The sequence below is a fragment of the Petaurus breviceps genome, unplaced genomic scaffold (assembly GCF_028583685.1).
Source record: "Petaurus breviceps papuanus isolate PSGF00001 unplaced genomic scaffold, PetGlider_PUasm1.0 220, whole genome shotgun sequence".
Classification (NCBI taxonomy): Eukaryota; Metazoa; Chordata; class Mammalia; order Diprotodontia; family Petauridae; genus Petaurus; species Petaurus breviceps.
In genome coordinates, this window is record NW_027185876.1 from 22,248,890 (window position 1) to 22,264,801 (window position 15,912).

Below are 15,912 nucleotides of genomic sequence, written 5' to 3' on the forward strand. Positions count from 1 at the left end.
AAAGGGCTTGACTTCCAATCCTGCCTCTTATACCACCTTGTAACTTTGGGTAAATCCCTTCCTTTCCCTGGGCCTCTTTTTCCTCCTCTTTAAAATGAGGGGGTTGCATCAGGTGGCCTCTGAGCGCTAGATCAACAATCCTGTGATCAGATATAAGATGAGTCCTGTGTCTGGATCAGCTGCTTCAAGTCCTTTGCTTGAGAGGCCACCACTGTGGCCTGGAGCCATGGCAGGCCAGCCATTCCACTCCCCCCCACAACTACCAGCCCATACCCACGAACCCAACCATCCGTATCACAAGCAGGTGTCCTTGATCACAAAGGGGCTTGGATAAGAGAGTGTGTGGTCAGCACAAACTCACCACAGAAACCAGAAAAACAGCTTACGGTGCTGGGGATCAGCTGTGTCCCCTTCTCTTACAAAGGGCAAACCTCTCTGAAGTCGTCCCCCGAGCTCCGCCTAGCAGAAGCCCTACCTGCCTGCTTGCTGTAGAGTCCTTTCCATGATTAAGCACACAGTAGTCTGGTCACGTAGAGAATGAATCTAAAATGCACTTTGGGGTTGCATTCTTTCTGGCTAATGTCCAACTGACCAACCCAGACACGCCCTTGGTCCAAGGGGGAGCCACCTTGTTGTTTCTTTCTGTGGATCATTAGCCCTCTTCCACAAACGTTTTCTCTGCTCTTTGTACCCTCTGCTACATTTTGCCACTTGGCATTTCTCCCGTTACTTGTTTTTCGTTTTCTTTTTCTCTCTCTCTCCCTCCTCTCTTTACTTGTTTTTTGTTTTCTTTTTCTCTCTCTCTGCCTCCTCTCTTTTCCGCTGGTCACGTGATTCCTCCCAGCCAGCCCTGAGCCTGCTGACTTTCAAGCCTTTCCCATCCCCCCCCACGCCACCACCGCCACCACCACCACCGCCACCGCCACTACCACCACCGCCACTGCCACCACCGCAGCCACTCCTCCAAAGGGATACCTGGAATCTTCTGTCTTGTTACTTCATACCTCTTATAGATTTAACTAATGATTTATCTGGAATCACTGAACAGGGCGATCTCTGGAGGCCTTCTCAACTCTTAAGATTCTGTGAACGGAACAGAGAACTTTGTACAATAAATGTTCAGAGCAAGCGGCATTTCCCGGGTTTGTGATCTTTTTCCCTTCTTTCTATCCCCACGGCTTAGCACAGTCACTGACACATAGTAGGTGCTTGTTGGCTGTATGGCCTTGGGCAAGTCACCTACCTTTTCTCACCTCTATGCTCCAGATGAAATCACTGTATGACAATAACAGCAGCACTATTTATCCAGTAGCATTATTGTGAAGGTCAAATCAGATAAGGGATGTGAAGTTGCTTTGTCAATCAACATCCAAATAAAAGCAATCTACAATTAATTTTCTGTTACTTATTTTACAGGAACCGTCACTTTTATTAATGAAATTCACAGATAATAGAATTACCATTTTAACATATTGTTTCAACCTCTTTGACCACTGAAACTTGAACAACTGTTCTCTAATGAGAAACTTGGGCTTAACAACCTGAGTTCCAATATTCCTCCTCTCCCCTCCTTACTCTCTGGGGAAGACAAGAGTATACCAGAAGACTTGGGTTTTGAATCCTTTTTCAGCCCTTTACTACCTGTGCCATCTTGGCCAAATTATTAAAATTGGGGGGGATTCAGTTTCCTCATTATTAAAATGAGGGAATCTTGGAATGATCTGGGTCCATTCCAATTCCAATACCATGTCAGCCTACCTCAAATCCCTTTTATGCCTCACAGTCCTTTAAATACTTGAAGATAGATATCATACGCCCCTTGCCTCAAGTTTTACCTCCTCCACATTACACATCTCCAGTCAATTCAACCAAATCTTTATTCTCTCCCTCCCTGTCACTTCCTCTGAACTTGCTATAGCCTGTTCTTGAACGTCCTTCCTAAAATGTGACTGCAAGAAGTGAACTCAGGAAAGGGGAGAAGATGTAGGGAAGTTCCTAATTTCAAACACCCTGTCATCCAATCAGTAAACAAGTATTCTTTAGGTGCCCATCAGATTGGTCATACTCTAAAGTCTAAAGCAACCTTGGTAAGTCAATATCCATCTATGAATTATCAAGACTGCTAGGCAACCAAAGGCATAGATGATGGCTGATGGAAAATTTGAATTTAGCTTCAGTGTTCAAGGTCAAGAAAGTGTCAATGGCCTATGCATCTTGTCACTGGGGATGGTGAGTGGGTCTCTAGACTGACTAAGAAAGCAGTGGGAGAGAGATAAGTGGTACAGTAGACAGAGCACAGGATAGGGAGCCAAGTTTACCTGAGTTCAAATTCTGCCTCAGATGCATACTAGCTGTGTGACTCTGGTCCAGCCACTTAACCTCTCTGTGTCTCCATTAGATTACTAGACCCTTCATTAGACTGTAAGCTCCTCGAGGGAAGGAACTGTCTTTTGCCTCTTTTTTGTGTCCCCAGAGCCTGGCATGGTATCTGGACCATAGTAGGCCTAATAAGTGTTGAATGATTGTGTCTTAGTTTCTCATCTGTAAAATAGGGATAATAATAGGATCTACTGCTCAGAGTTGTTGTGAGGGCCAACATATGTAAAACATTTAGCAAACTGTGAAGCTCTGCATAAATGCTATCATTATTACCATTTTTATTAAAATGGTAGTAGTCTCTCAGTGTTGTTCACTCATGTCCAATTCTTCATGACTCCATTTGTAGTCTTCTTGGCAGAGATTCTGAAGCAGCTTGCCATTTCCTTTCCCCAGCTCATTTTACAGATGAGGAACTGTGGCAAACAGGGTTAAGTGACTTGCCCAGAGTCACAAAGCTAGGAGGTGTCTGAGGCTAGATTTGAACTCAGAAAGATGAATCTTCCTGACTTCAGATCTACACTGTGGTGCCACCTAGATGTTCAGTCTCTCAACTGAATCAGCTTCTCTTATGTATCATTTTTTGCCAATAGCAAGGAGTTCAGATCGCCTTTTCAGACCCTGTTACCAAACTCCTTAACCAGAGTGTGATAATAAATGTTTAACAATGAATTGTCCGAAAACAGGAACACTTTTTCATCTAATCTACATTATTAACATTTTCTCCGTCATTTTCTCAACTCTAGACAAGCAATGCCAAAATAAGTTGAGCCCTAACTTGTCGTATTTGCCAATCTCCAAGACATAAATACTCACACAAATACTCAGTTCTCAAGAGCCTGTATTAACTGCCTCCAGCATACCTATAAACATAACCATTGTGGACCTTAGTCTCTTCCTCTTTAAAATGAGGGCATGGGGGTATGGGGAGGAAGAAAATCATCTGGTTGATCTCCAGCAACCCCAAACTGTGAGTCTCTTCTAATTCAAATGAAATTATGTGTATGTTGCTTTTCAGAAGTTAATGTGCTATTAAACATAAGCTGGGACAGCCAGGTGGTGTGGTGAATAGAGTATAGGGCCTAGGGTCAAGAAAGTCTGGTTCAAAACCAACCTCAGATGCTTAAGAGCTGTGTGAATATGGGCAACTCATTCAGCCTCTACTGGCCTCAGTTTCCTCTTCTGTAAATTGTGGAAATTAATAGTACCTAACTCTCAGGACTGATGTGAAGATTAATTGAGATAATATTTACAAAGCACTTGGCTCATAGTAAGTACTATATAAATGTTATTATTAATATCATTATTAAAAATAGCATGAGATAAAAGAGTGGTAGAGTTTAAGTCAGATCTGTGTTCAAATTCTGTTTCTGACATTTGCTAGTTATATGGCTACGGACAAGTTGCTTCTAGTATGTGGTCTATGAAGTGGAAACAGAAGGAGTGTTATATTTGCCTCACCTCTCCAAAGTCCTACTTCAATGGCTCATTGGTATGCAGGTGCTCCAAGGTTATGCCCAAAATATTGGAGAAGGTAGTTCACAAGAATTCCTCATGAAAATCAAACAAGATGATATCATTGCACTGTCTGTGAACCCTTAAGTGCCCTATAAATGTCAGCTATTTTCATCACCAGGTGGAAACTTGGCTTAGGGGTGAGGCTCAGGCCCTAGAGGAGAGAAGAGCCTGCTAGAGATCCATTTACCTACCAGACCTGCTCCTCAAATGCTCTCCAGGCAGGCATATTTGGCATATTATCATGGTATTAACAAATGTCCAATGTAACACCCTTACTTCTGCCTTATTTCCTTCCCTCCTTGAACTAGAAAATGACATTTCTACTCATATTCTCATGAGAATATGATAAAGGTTAATGAGAAAAACTGAATAGAGAAGGGTATATGTTTTTCAAATAAAAGAGTTATAGTTTTTTTTATGTGCTTTTTTAAAAGCCCAAAGATAAATAAATAAAATCAAACTCTCTCACCTAATTTACATAATCCTCCACCAGGCATACCAATCCATCTGGCCACTTTCCAAATGTTTAAACAGAAACTGAATCAACTTGGAAGAAAATGAGTCCAAACCAGCTTAAACTCAATCTCGATGGGGTTCATTATTTTGCACCCTACAGTGTGGTAATGAACCCCAATCTTTCTTATCAGCAGAAGAAAATAAAATCATAGGATGTTCAAGCAGGAAAGGATCTTAATCATTGGGCCCAAGCTCTGAATTTTCTACTGATGAAGAAATGAGACCAAAAAAAGCTTAAGTGATTTGAATCAGCTAAGCCAAGCACTTCCTAAATCCCTACTATGTGCATATGTTATGCACTATATGCACTGTGTTAGGCATTAGAGATACAAAAAAGGGGGAGGGGAGATAGAGAGAGAGAGAGAGAGAGAGAGAGAGAGAGAGAGAGAGAGAGAGAGAGAGAAATAGTCCCTGACTTTAAAAAACTTACATTCTATGGAGAGAAACAATATGAATATACATAAGCATATGTAAAATTTATGCAAAATAACTGTGGTGTAGCTTCAGGTGAGAGAAAGGGTGAATAACTGCCCAAAGTCTCACAGTGCCCTAAGGCCAGGCTCAGGTCTTCCAAGGACCCCCCCAGGCCCTGGCTTCCCTTATCTTCCTCTCAGTCTCAAGTAAAGAACTGCTTTCCCATAAACTTGCAAAACCCTACAGATTATCAGAATCCTGCTGTAAGAGAAGCTTTCCCTAAGCAATTAGGGAAGTGAGGAGTACACCCCAAGGGAGATGGGGGGGGGGAGAGGGGGCAGGGAGTGATATCCAAGGCTGATAAAGCCCTTACAGATTATTTGGTGACATAAACTATAGTTAACTGCGTGAAACTCAAACTCACCTCCAGATTAGCTCATTCTGTTTACATCTGACTTCAGACTCCATAGCATAGCAAGTTTCACTTAGGTAAGTGGCAAGGCTATCAGAAGGAGGAGGGAGAGAAGGGAGGTGAGCTTTTGGGCTGTGTCATTGTAGGGCTCTAATGGAGTTAATGAATATTATAATAGTGTTGGGTTAGGTTATAAAAAGAGTAGCAGTCTTTGTTCTTGGCTCCCTCTACATGCATGGTTCCAGAAAGGAACCAAACAGATGTCTAATAGAGCAGTGAACTCCTCCGAGCTTAGGGTATTATGAATTATTCCTGATGGCTGGGGACAGCAGAAACCCTGTTTCAGAGGCCAGATAGCTCCCCAACCCCAGTTCTCCCTTGGGCGGGGAAGGAGGGTGTGGGGCAGGGTTATTGCACCTAATTTGAAATCCTGAATAGCCACCCTCACTTGGAGGGCAATGCTGGCCTCCTGAGGAATTAGGAGAGACCTAAGGCCTGGGTTCAAATTTTTCAAAAGGTAGAGGTATTAACAAAGGGGAACTACTATTCTGAACCTGATTTTGAGCAATGATCAATCAAAAGGAACCATTTGTGAAAGTGCAAAAGACAAGAACCATGGTTGGGGTGGGGAGGGGAGCAGTGTCTATCTTAGCTTGAGAAGGAAATAAAATGCAGGAATATCTAACATTCACTCCAGATTTAGAGAGAGTAAAATCCAAGTGGTTAAGAGAAAAAAATAGGTAAAATGATCCCACAGCCTAAAATTCTACAAGGGATGTTGACCCAAGATGGAAGGAAAGCTCTCAAGAACGAAATTCTGGAGTCATAAGAAAAGATGATTCCAATGAGGAAGAAGAGAGAAGCGATCCAAAAAAGGCTGAGTTAATAGGCAAAGCCTAAGAAAATCATCAATCAACTTATATATTTAAATGGCATTTATAGAAAGGGAACAGATGATGAATGCCAATGAATGGTATGATCATAGGCAGGAATGCTAAAACTCCAAAGGATCCAGGACTGGCATATCTACCAACTATCACTATCAACACAGAAGACAACAAAAAGGTGTTTGTGGTTATATTGGGGGCAAAGACAAAGATGGAAGAAAGGATCACACCACCAGTCATGGTGGATTGTTGGTGTTGCTCAGCCATTCAGTCCTGTCCGACTCTGTCACCCCATGGACTACAGCGTGCCAGACCCTTCTATCCTCCACAATCCCCTGAAGTCCGTTCCAGCTCATGTTTGTTGTTTCCATGACACCTGTCAATCCATCCCATCCTCTGCTGTCCTCTTTTCCTTTTCCTTCAATCTTTCCCAACATGAGGGTCTGATCCAGTGAGTCCCATCTTCTCATTATGTGGCCAAAGTATTTAAGCTTCAGCTTCAGTATTTGTCCTTCCAATGAGTAGTCTGAATTAATTTCTTCAAGTATTACTGATTGGATATCCTTGCTCTCCAAGGGATTCTCAAAAATCTTCACCACAATTTGAAAGCATGGATTCTGCAGTGCTCACCTTTCCTTGTAGTTTAACTCTCACAACCATACATTGTTCCTGGGAAAAACCATATCTTTGACTATATGGACCTTTGTCAATAAGATGATGCCTCTGTTTTTTAGTATGCTGTCCAGATTTGCCATAGCTTTCCTTCCAAGGAGCAAGCATCTTTTGATTTCAGGGCTACAGTCTCCATCTGCAGGGATCTGGGGGCCCAAGAATATAAAATCTAACACTGCTTTCATTTTTTCCCCCTCGTTTGCCAGGAAATGATGGAAAAACTTGCCAAGCAAGATCTTGTTTTTTTATGTTAAGCTTCAAGTCAGTTTTTACACTCTTACAACCTTCTTATCACTCCTTGCTATTCTCTGGAATTCTGCATTAAATTGGGTATAACTTTCCCTTTCCTTCTTGTCTCAGGTTTTTGTAAAGCTTTACCAACAGCAATTTGGCTTTTTTGTTCTTCTTTGTCTTTGGAATGTTTTTTTGTTGCAGCCTCCTCTAAAATATTGTGAACACCCCTCCATAGTTCTTCAGGAACTCTATTTGTCAGATCTAATCCCTTAAATCTATTTGTTACTGCTACTTCATACCCACAAAGGATGTCATTTAGGTCATACCTATATGGTCTGATGGTTTTCCCTAATTTCTTCAATTTAAGCCTGAATTTTGCAATAAAAAGGTCATGAGCCACAGTCAGCTGTGTCTTATTTTAACTGAATATATAGAGCTTCTCCAACTCTGGCTGTAAAATATATAATCAGATTTCAATAGTGACCAAATGGTGATGTCCATGTGTAGAGTCACCTTTTTTGTTGGAAAAAAAGTGTTTACTATGACCAGCGAGTTATCTTGACAAAACTCTGTTAGTATTTGCCTTACTTGATTTTGAACTCCAAGGCCAAACTTGCTTATTATTCCAATGATCTTTTGTTTTTCTACTTTAGCATTCCAATTCCCTATGATGAATGTGGCATGTTTTGGTGTTATTTCTAGAATATGTTTTAGGTCTTCAGAGAACTGACCAACTTTGGTCTTTTTGGCATCAGTGGTTGGAAAGTAGACTTGTATTACTGTGATGTTGAATAGTTTGCCTTGAATTCAAAGGGATTGCCTGATGATAATGGGACGCATAGAGAAAGCAAAGATACTCTGCTCATATTTCTTTAGTCTCTACCAAAGCAAATGAAGTTTTAACTGGGAAGAATAGAACAAAAGAAATTCATTCTTATAGAGCAAAAACCTACAATAACTTAAGAAATAGGAAAAAAAAACCATCTGTGCCCAATGGAGAATTATCTTTACACTTTGTACACACATCCACTTCCGGGTCAGAAGCCATTATCTAGAACTAGGTGTTCATACAGAAGACACCAGCATATTTAATCATTTTCTTTCCTGCAATCCACAAAGTGTAATGACAACTCTCTGAGTTCCAGAGGGCTGTTGCAGGGAAGGGGTAGAGAGGAAGTATCCTTCCCCATATTAGGCTAACTCTTAAGCATAAAACCTCCTAGGAAAACCTGTGCCTGGGGTTAGGATATATCCTGATTGTGTCTTCTTTCTTTTAGTACAGAGAGTTTGTGGGATCACAAAAGGTTGGAAGAACCACTAGATGTTCACAGTTGAGCCTGGAAGAAACAAGCCTTATGGAGTGACCTACTTGACCCAGTCTAGTAGTGAATGTAGCTAATAAACAAGATAATGCCCTGTAAGCAAGGAAGGAACCTTGTCCATCTGCTAAACCACATTCAGAAGGGAACATGGTAGAGTGAATACTTTGCATCAACTGCTTTAAGCTTGAACCCATTCTCCCCAAAGACCTAGGGGGTTGAATGCAGAGTTTGTCCCAAGAGGGAGGCAATGTAGTTTTTATGTTTATGTTCTTATTATATCATCCCAGAAAATATCCCTTTACAAAAGCTAATTGATGTTAGTTGATCTTCAGTGACATTGGGGAAATACTCATTGTGACTGGGTTCAAACCCAGTTTGATTCCATATGGTTTTAAAATAAAAATGAAATTCTGAAAACAAAACAAACAATCAAAAAACACCTTTCTATGTCTACCATTTCATGCCTTGCAAAAAGTCATTTGGCTTAGTAGATTCTTTGGTAGCCTCTGAATGGGATTGTTGGGACTTCCAAGTGAAATCATAGAGTAAGAAGGTACCTCAGGGGTTTCATCTGACCAACTGCTATCTGAAGCATGATTCCCCACTATTGTACTGTTTCCTATAACAACCCACCAAGCAGCTGTAAGGTATTTTAGTTGTGGAAATGGGGTCAGGAAATTGCAGGTGAGAAATAATAACATTTCAGAATTGTAATAATGATAATACTGGGCTCATGTAGGACTTTAAATCCTGAAAAGAACACCAACCCCAATCACAGATATTATCCCCATTTTGCAAATGAGGAAACTGAAGGTCAACTAGTAAGTGTGCAGTTAGGATTTGAACTACTTAAGGGTCTTCCTGCTTCCAAATCCAGTGCCCTTTGTATCCTGCCCCAATTACAAAGGACCCTGAAGATGACCTTCACAGATCCACAGAATGTCCAACTTGGAAGATAATTTAGAAGTAATCAGCCCAGAGATTCTCAAACTTCTTGGTCTTAGGTCCTGTTTATCCTCTTAAAAATGATTGAGGATCCTGCTTAGTTTTAGGGAGTGAAATGGAAGTTAGTATATAAGGTCTTCTTAGCCTTTAGCTAAATCCACATTTGATAGATCCCTAATGGGCTATTAAGTAAAAAATAAGACATGGGTCACAGGCTAACCCCAACCTTCTCAAGTCACTAACTTTAGCTTCTCTTCCCAGACAAGGCTCTCTTTAAATCTTGAAAAACTTTTGTCCTAATAAGCATGTGCTAAATACACAGTGAGATATAGAGAAGGCTTTGGGAAGCCCAGATCAGTAGGACAGAGATACAGGTGGGAAGCACGAAGGGGGCGTGAGAGTAAATAGGGCACTGAATAGAGGAAGAAGGGGCTGATACAGGAGAGGGTCCGGGGGGAAGTAGGTCCAGGTTAGACTAGATGACCCTGGAGTTTCCTTTAAATTCTGAGAATGTGAAAAATAGAGAGAAGGCACACAATGAATTTAGAAGAGGAAGCAGATATCTCCAAAAGGAGTTATTGTATTTAGGGACCCTCGTCTGTGAGGGAGCAAAGCAGCTAAGCCAGAGGCATGTTGGGAATTCACTGGCAAAACTGCCGATTACAAAAGGTTACCTTGGCCCAGCTGGTTATGAAGGATGAGGAAAATGTTTAAAAGTGTGTCATGTGCTATGCCTCCCCAAGGTAAAACTGGTAATAGGATGAGTCATTTAGAAAAGGTTACTTCGAATGTGCCCAACAGAAGTGTGTTAACATGTCAGTTAACTGGAGAACACAGTCTGAGTAAGAAGCAGCTTCCTCCGGTTTTCCCCAGTCCCTCTGCATAGTTTCTCTGGGTGGCTGAGGGCGGTAGAGTATGCAAATAAGTTAAACCAAGTTTTAATTGACATGAGCTGACGTTCTCAACATTAACATGCCTAATCAGGAATGACTGTCTTCTGCCCTGAGGCTGGACTCAAATATCCTACTTTTTCATGAAGAACCCTAGACCAAACGCCCCTTACCAGTACCTCTCAATGACAGGCACATCTTATAAGCAAAGAGTCTCCTTGGGAAGTACAAAGGCAGCTCTGGCCACTTGCCATATCCCTCTGGCTGTTCAGGAGGCAAGTCAATAAATATTTGTTCTAGAAACTGTGCTAAGCACTGGGGTTACAAAGAAAGGTAAAAGATGGTCCCTACTCTCAAGAAGTCCACAGTCTAGTGAGGGAAAGAATTAGGGTTAAACAAGATGTATGCAAGATAAATTGAAGATAATCTCAGAGGGAAGGCATTAGCATTAAAGGGGATCAGGAAAAGACTTTCTCCTAGAAAGTAAGATTTTAGCTGACACTAGGAAACAAGAGGAGCCAGGAGACAGAAATGGGGGTGGGGTGGAGGAAGAGAGCATTCCAGGCATCAGTACAGGGGGTGAAAATACAAGGTCAGAAGACTAAGTGTCTTGTAAACAGTAAGGAGGACATCGTCATTGGCCTCAGTATGTGGAAGGAAGGAAGGTTTAAGAATACTGGAAGAGTAGGAAGGCAGGCTGTGAAGAGCATTAAAGGCCAGACAGAGCACAGTGGGACTACAGTCCCACACCAATGGTCCCTCTACTTCCAAAAGAATTCCAACTTGTGCCATGCTGAAGCATGGCTGAAGGCAACTGGGTGTGGCACTGTTGGATGTCAGTGGCCATGAGTATGTAGAACACAACATACACCCCCAAAAGACCAGGTCACATGAGAGAAGAAGGCATACAAAATGCCTTTGGTTCTTCAAGACTGGAGATGAAGTGTACAATTGTGGTGCCACAAATGTGAGAAGCAAAGTCATCACGCTATATGTTATCAAGCCTTCTAAAAGAGAGGGAGGCTTTGCAAGAGACACTGTCCATATCTTCTGCCCTTCTTACCAAAACTGCTTGCACCCCTAAACTATTATTCTACATGGATCCAGGTGGGAGGGAGGGGAATGACATACATCAAGCACAAGGGGAAAGCATTTATGTAGTACCAACTACTGCCAGACACTATATTAAGTGTTATACAAGTAGTATTTGATTTGAGTCTCACAACAACCCTGCCATGTAGGGGCTGTTATTATCATTGTTTTATAATTCAGGAAACTGAGGCAAACAGAGCTTAAGTGATTGGCCCAGGTCACTTATACAACCAGTTAGTGTCTGACCCTAGATTTGAATTCAGGTCTTCCTGATTTCAGGCCCTCAGATGTATCCACTGTACCACCTAGCTCAAATAAAGAAAAATATCCCCCAGATCAGAGCTGTGCAGGAATGGAATGCCGTTGTCTCCTGAGGAGCTAGGTTCTTCATCACTGGGAATTATCAAAGAGAAGGTGAATGCCTACCTGTCAAGAATGTTGTTAGAGGCAGCTAGGTAGGCTAATGGACAGCACTGGACTTGGAGTCAAGAAGTTCTGAGTTCAAATCCAGCTTCAGACAGTTGAATGACCATGGCGAATCACTTAACCTCTTTGTGCTCTGTGCCCTCATCTGTAAAATTGGGATAATAATACCCCCTACTTCCCAAGGTCATTGTAAGAAAAAACTGAGATAATATTTGTAAAGCACTTTGCAAACCTGAAAGTGCTTTATAAATCCTAGCTATAGTAATAACTATTAATTCCTATATTAGGGAGAGAATTGTTCTAGATAACCTACAAGTTCTCCTCTAACTTTTAGATATAAGATACAATAACAGACTGGGGCAGAGGGAAGCTTGAATACTTACTAGCAGAATGTGGCTAGGTGGCACAATGAATAGAGCATGGCCCTGGAGTCAGGAGGACCTGAGTTCAAATCCAGCCTTAGACATTTAACACTTACTAGCTATGTGACCTTGGGCAAGTCACTTAACCCCAATTGCCCTGCCTTTCCCCTCCAAAAAAAAAGGCGAACAAAAAGACATCTAACTCTCTAACTCTCCGGACTTTCTCTACCATACCACAAAACCGCCTTCACTCTAGAATTCACTTCACTCCTGAACTCCTCATACTAGAAGTAGCCTCTATGCTCACAATTTCTCACCCCTGATTGACTGGTTGCTCCTAGGACCTCTATGTTAAGGAAGATGCCCAGGCTGGTCATGTCTTCATTTCTCTCTAGCTACACTGTTGAATCTCCAAACATTCTCAACCATGCCAACATGAGCATATCTCCAATTCCCCTCCCTTTCAGCTTTTTTTGGTGTGTTAGAATGTAAAGAAAGAACTATCTTTCTTTCTGCTTATATTTTTATTCCCAGCACTGTTATCACAGCTGGGAACACATTAAGTGCCTAAATTTTTGTTAGCTCACTTGGTAACAACTAAAATTAGAGTTTTTATGTCCACAGTCATCACCCATGTGTATAGCTTCATATTTAGGGATCTGACTTAAGAGCTGTTTGTTTATGGCTGGTACATCTATGCCCTCAACACTCCCTGGACAAACACTTTACCAAGGGAACCCCTGGGTAAAGGGCTTCTCAAACTTGTGTAAATAAACAAAAAATATTGCTGATTCCTCATGGAATTCCTTAAGGACCATTTTAGGTTACTTGTGAAAATCAGACATACCCATAAAGGTGGTGCAAATTTAATTCTTTAGAAAAGTATGAAAACTTCCAATTTATTCCTATGAAAAACGCAATTAAAAAAGGAATTTATATATTTTTTTATTATTTTTTTTTAAATTTCAATGAAAGGGCTAGTAGATTTACTATAGGCATAGGCAGCAATAATCTATATCTTCCCCTCTCTGAATTGCTTAAGGACTTGTAATGTAATGCCAAGCAAAGGCAACTTCCCAAGGTTCAAAATACCAGCATAGGTGCTCTCCATTTTATTCAGTGACAAATTAAGAACAGATAGAATCAAAATTTAACATCATTCAAAATACAGCATTAACTAAGTGTGATTCAATGATCTCCAAGTACTACCTCCAAGTGTGATTTAATCAATTACTACTCCACCCCTGACATTACATTCATTTAGTCCATCACAAAGCCCCTGTTCTCAAATGGAGATTAGTTTCCCATCATAAGTAAAGTACATTCATTTGTTCAATCACAGAGCACAAAAAGGTCAAAAGTTCCCCACCCTTGGATCACAATGAAATCTACCCCAGAGTTACAACAAGCTTAAGCACATCATTTAATACCCAAATGGAGGTCTTTTCTTCATCTTGACATTTGAGGCAAGTTCTCAGCAATCTTTGTTCCTGGAGAGACAAAGCTTAGCAAGGCCACAAGATACATTGCCAGTCTCTTCATTAATTCATTCTCTGTCTGCAGACAGTCCTAGGACTCCTGAAAACATTAGCAAAACCCTCTTCCAGGATTTCTGTAAACATGCAACAAGAAAATCCTTCTTCAGGGCTTTGGAACCAAGAGCAAGGTTCTCAGACCTCTGCAACAACAGGACTGTCCTTCACCAGTGGACAGTGTTCACTCTCTGTCTGCAGAACAGTCTCAGGAGCTCTGAACCAACAGGAAGGTTCCCAGACCCCTGCAACAACAGGACTGTCTTTCACCAGTGGACAAATCTGGCAAAACAACATCAAAACAGACAGACAAAGTACCAGCATAACAGCCATGTCCCCTCAGTCCTTGGCAGCTCTCAAAAGTCCTGGGCAATTCAAAGTGGCCCTCAGCAATCCTCTCAGTCTCTCTCTGCCTCCAAGGTGCTGCTTCCAAAAAGTTCTTCTGCCTCTCTCTTTTCTTGTGTCTCTCTAAATTTACATCACCAGCTCCTCCCAGGTCAGCCCTCTCTTTTCATGTCAACAAGTCCATCCCACAAGTGGGATTCACAAGCTCTGGGTTTTAACACAATCAATTTGAAAACCAAGCCAATACAGAGGGATCTTTATATTCCATTACTATTACAGGACTCTGACCAAAGATATGACCAACTATGTCTCCAGAGGGTCTATAATGATATTATCCACCTCCAGACAGAGAGGTGATGCCAGATATCTACATTTTTGGACAAGAACATTGGATTAGTTTTGCTTGACTATATTTATTTGGTTTTTTGTTTGTTTGTTTGTTTGAGGCTGGGTTTCTCTATCTCCTCCAGTCTAGGAATATAGCAGTCACTCTTTAGCCTGATCCCCATGCTGATCAGCTTGTGGGTTTTGACTTGCTCCATTGCCAGCCTAAACCAGTTTGTTTCCTCTTTAGGTAGTCTGTCGACCCATTTTGGGAGCTTACCATTTTGGTAATGCAGCTCAGAATTCCCAAGTTCAAAATATCCTCCTGTTATAGTAATATGATATATTATAACATATAATATAATAGCCTCCCTATTAGCAGGAATTACAGGCATGTACCACCACATCTCACTAGCATGAGGGTTTTGTTTGTTTTCCCTTGGTTTTTGCTGGAGGAGAGAGAGGATGACAGAAGGGGGTTAGCAATAGTGATTTTTAAAAGAGGGCAATTTTATATACATACATATACATAGATATACATATACATATACATAAATGCACAAAAGCAAACACAAAGAGGACAATTTTGAAAGTAATGTGTAGAGTCTATCATATGATTTTAAAATAACTTACTGGTATCTTTGTTTTTATATCACCTATATTTCCCCCCTTTTTCCCTTCAAAGAAACATCTCTTTTAACAAAGAACATTTTGCAAAGAAAGTACAAGATGAAAAAAATCAACATATCTGGTCAATATATTTTTTAAAAACCTGAAGATACATGCAATGTTCCACAGCCATAGACCTTACAGCTCTACAAAGGAGTAGGGCATGTTTTCTCCTATCTCTTCTTTGGGGCCATGTCTATCCTTTGTAATCTTGCAACATTCAATTTTTTTTATGGCTGCTGTTCTTTCCATTTACATTGTCGTAGTCATTATATATGGTTTTGTGTTTGGGGTCTTTTTGCTTTGCTTACCTCCCTCTGTATTGGTTCATCCATGCTTCTCTATAGTCATCATATTCACCATTTCTTAAAGCACAAAAATACTTCATTGAATTCATCGACTACCACAATTTGCTTAGCCATTCCCCCTCAATAGGTATCTACCATTTGATGTGTGTATGTGTGTGCGTATACACATGTATACTACACACTATATGTGTATATAGATGCATATATATACAAGTAAATATGGGTATATATGTGTAAACATATGTCTAACCATGTATTATATATTCAGAAAAATACATTTACATGCATATATAACCAACTATATATTTATACACATATTCAATATATTTATATGTGACCAACCATCTATTACATTTTATACATATGACCAGTCATCTTTTATATTATATATAACACATTTATACACACATACATACACATATATATGTATGTATGTATGTATATACATAACAATGGGTAGGCAGTGACCAAGGCGTTGTTTCATTCACTTATTCATTATAGTCATAATCTTTAACTTGGTGGATCATTTCCATTCATAGAAATTCAGGAACCAGCAGAATCATTGGTACCAAAGCTGAAGTCACCATATTGATGTTCCCAGAAGAGGTCAACGCAATACACCCTCTGTAAGTATTTCTGATCATGTTCATTTCCTTCGTTCACAAGGC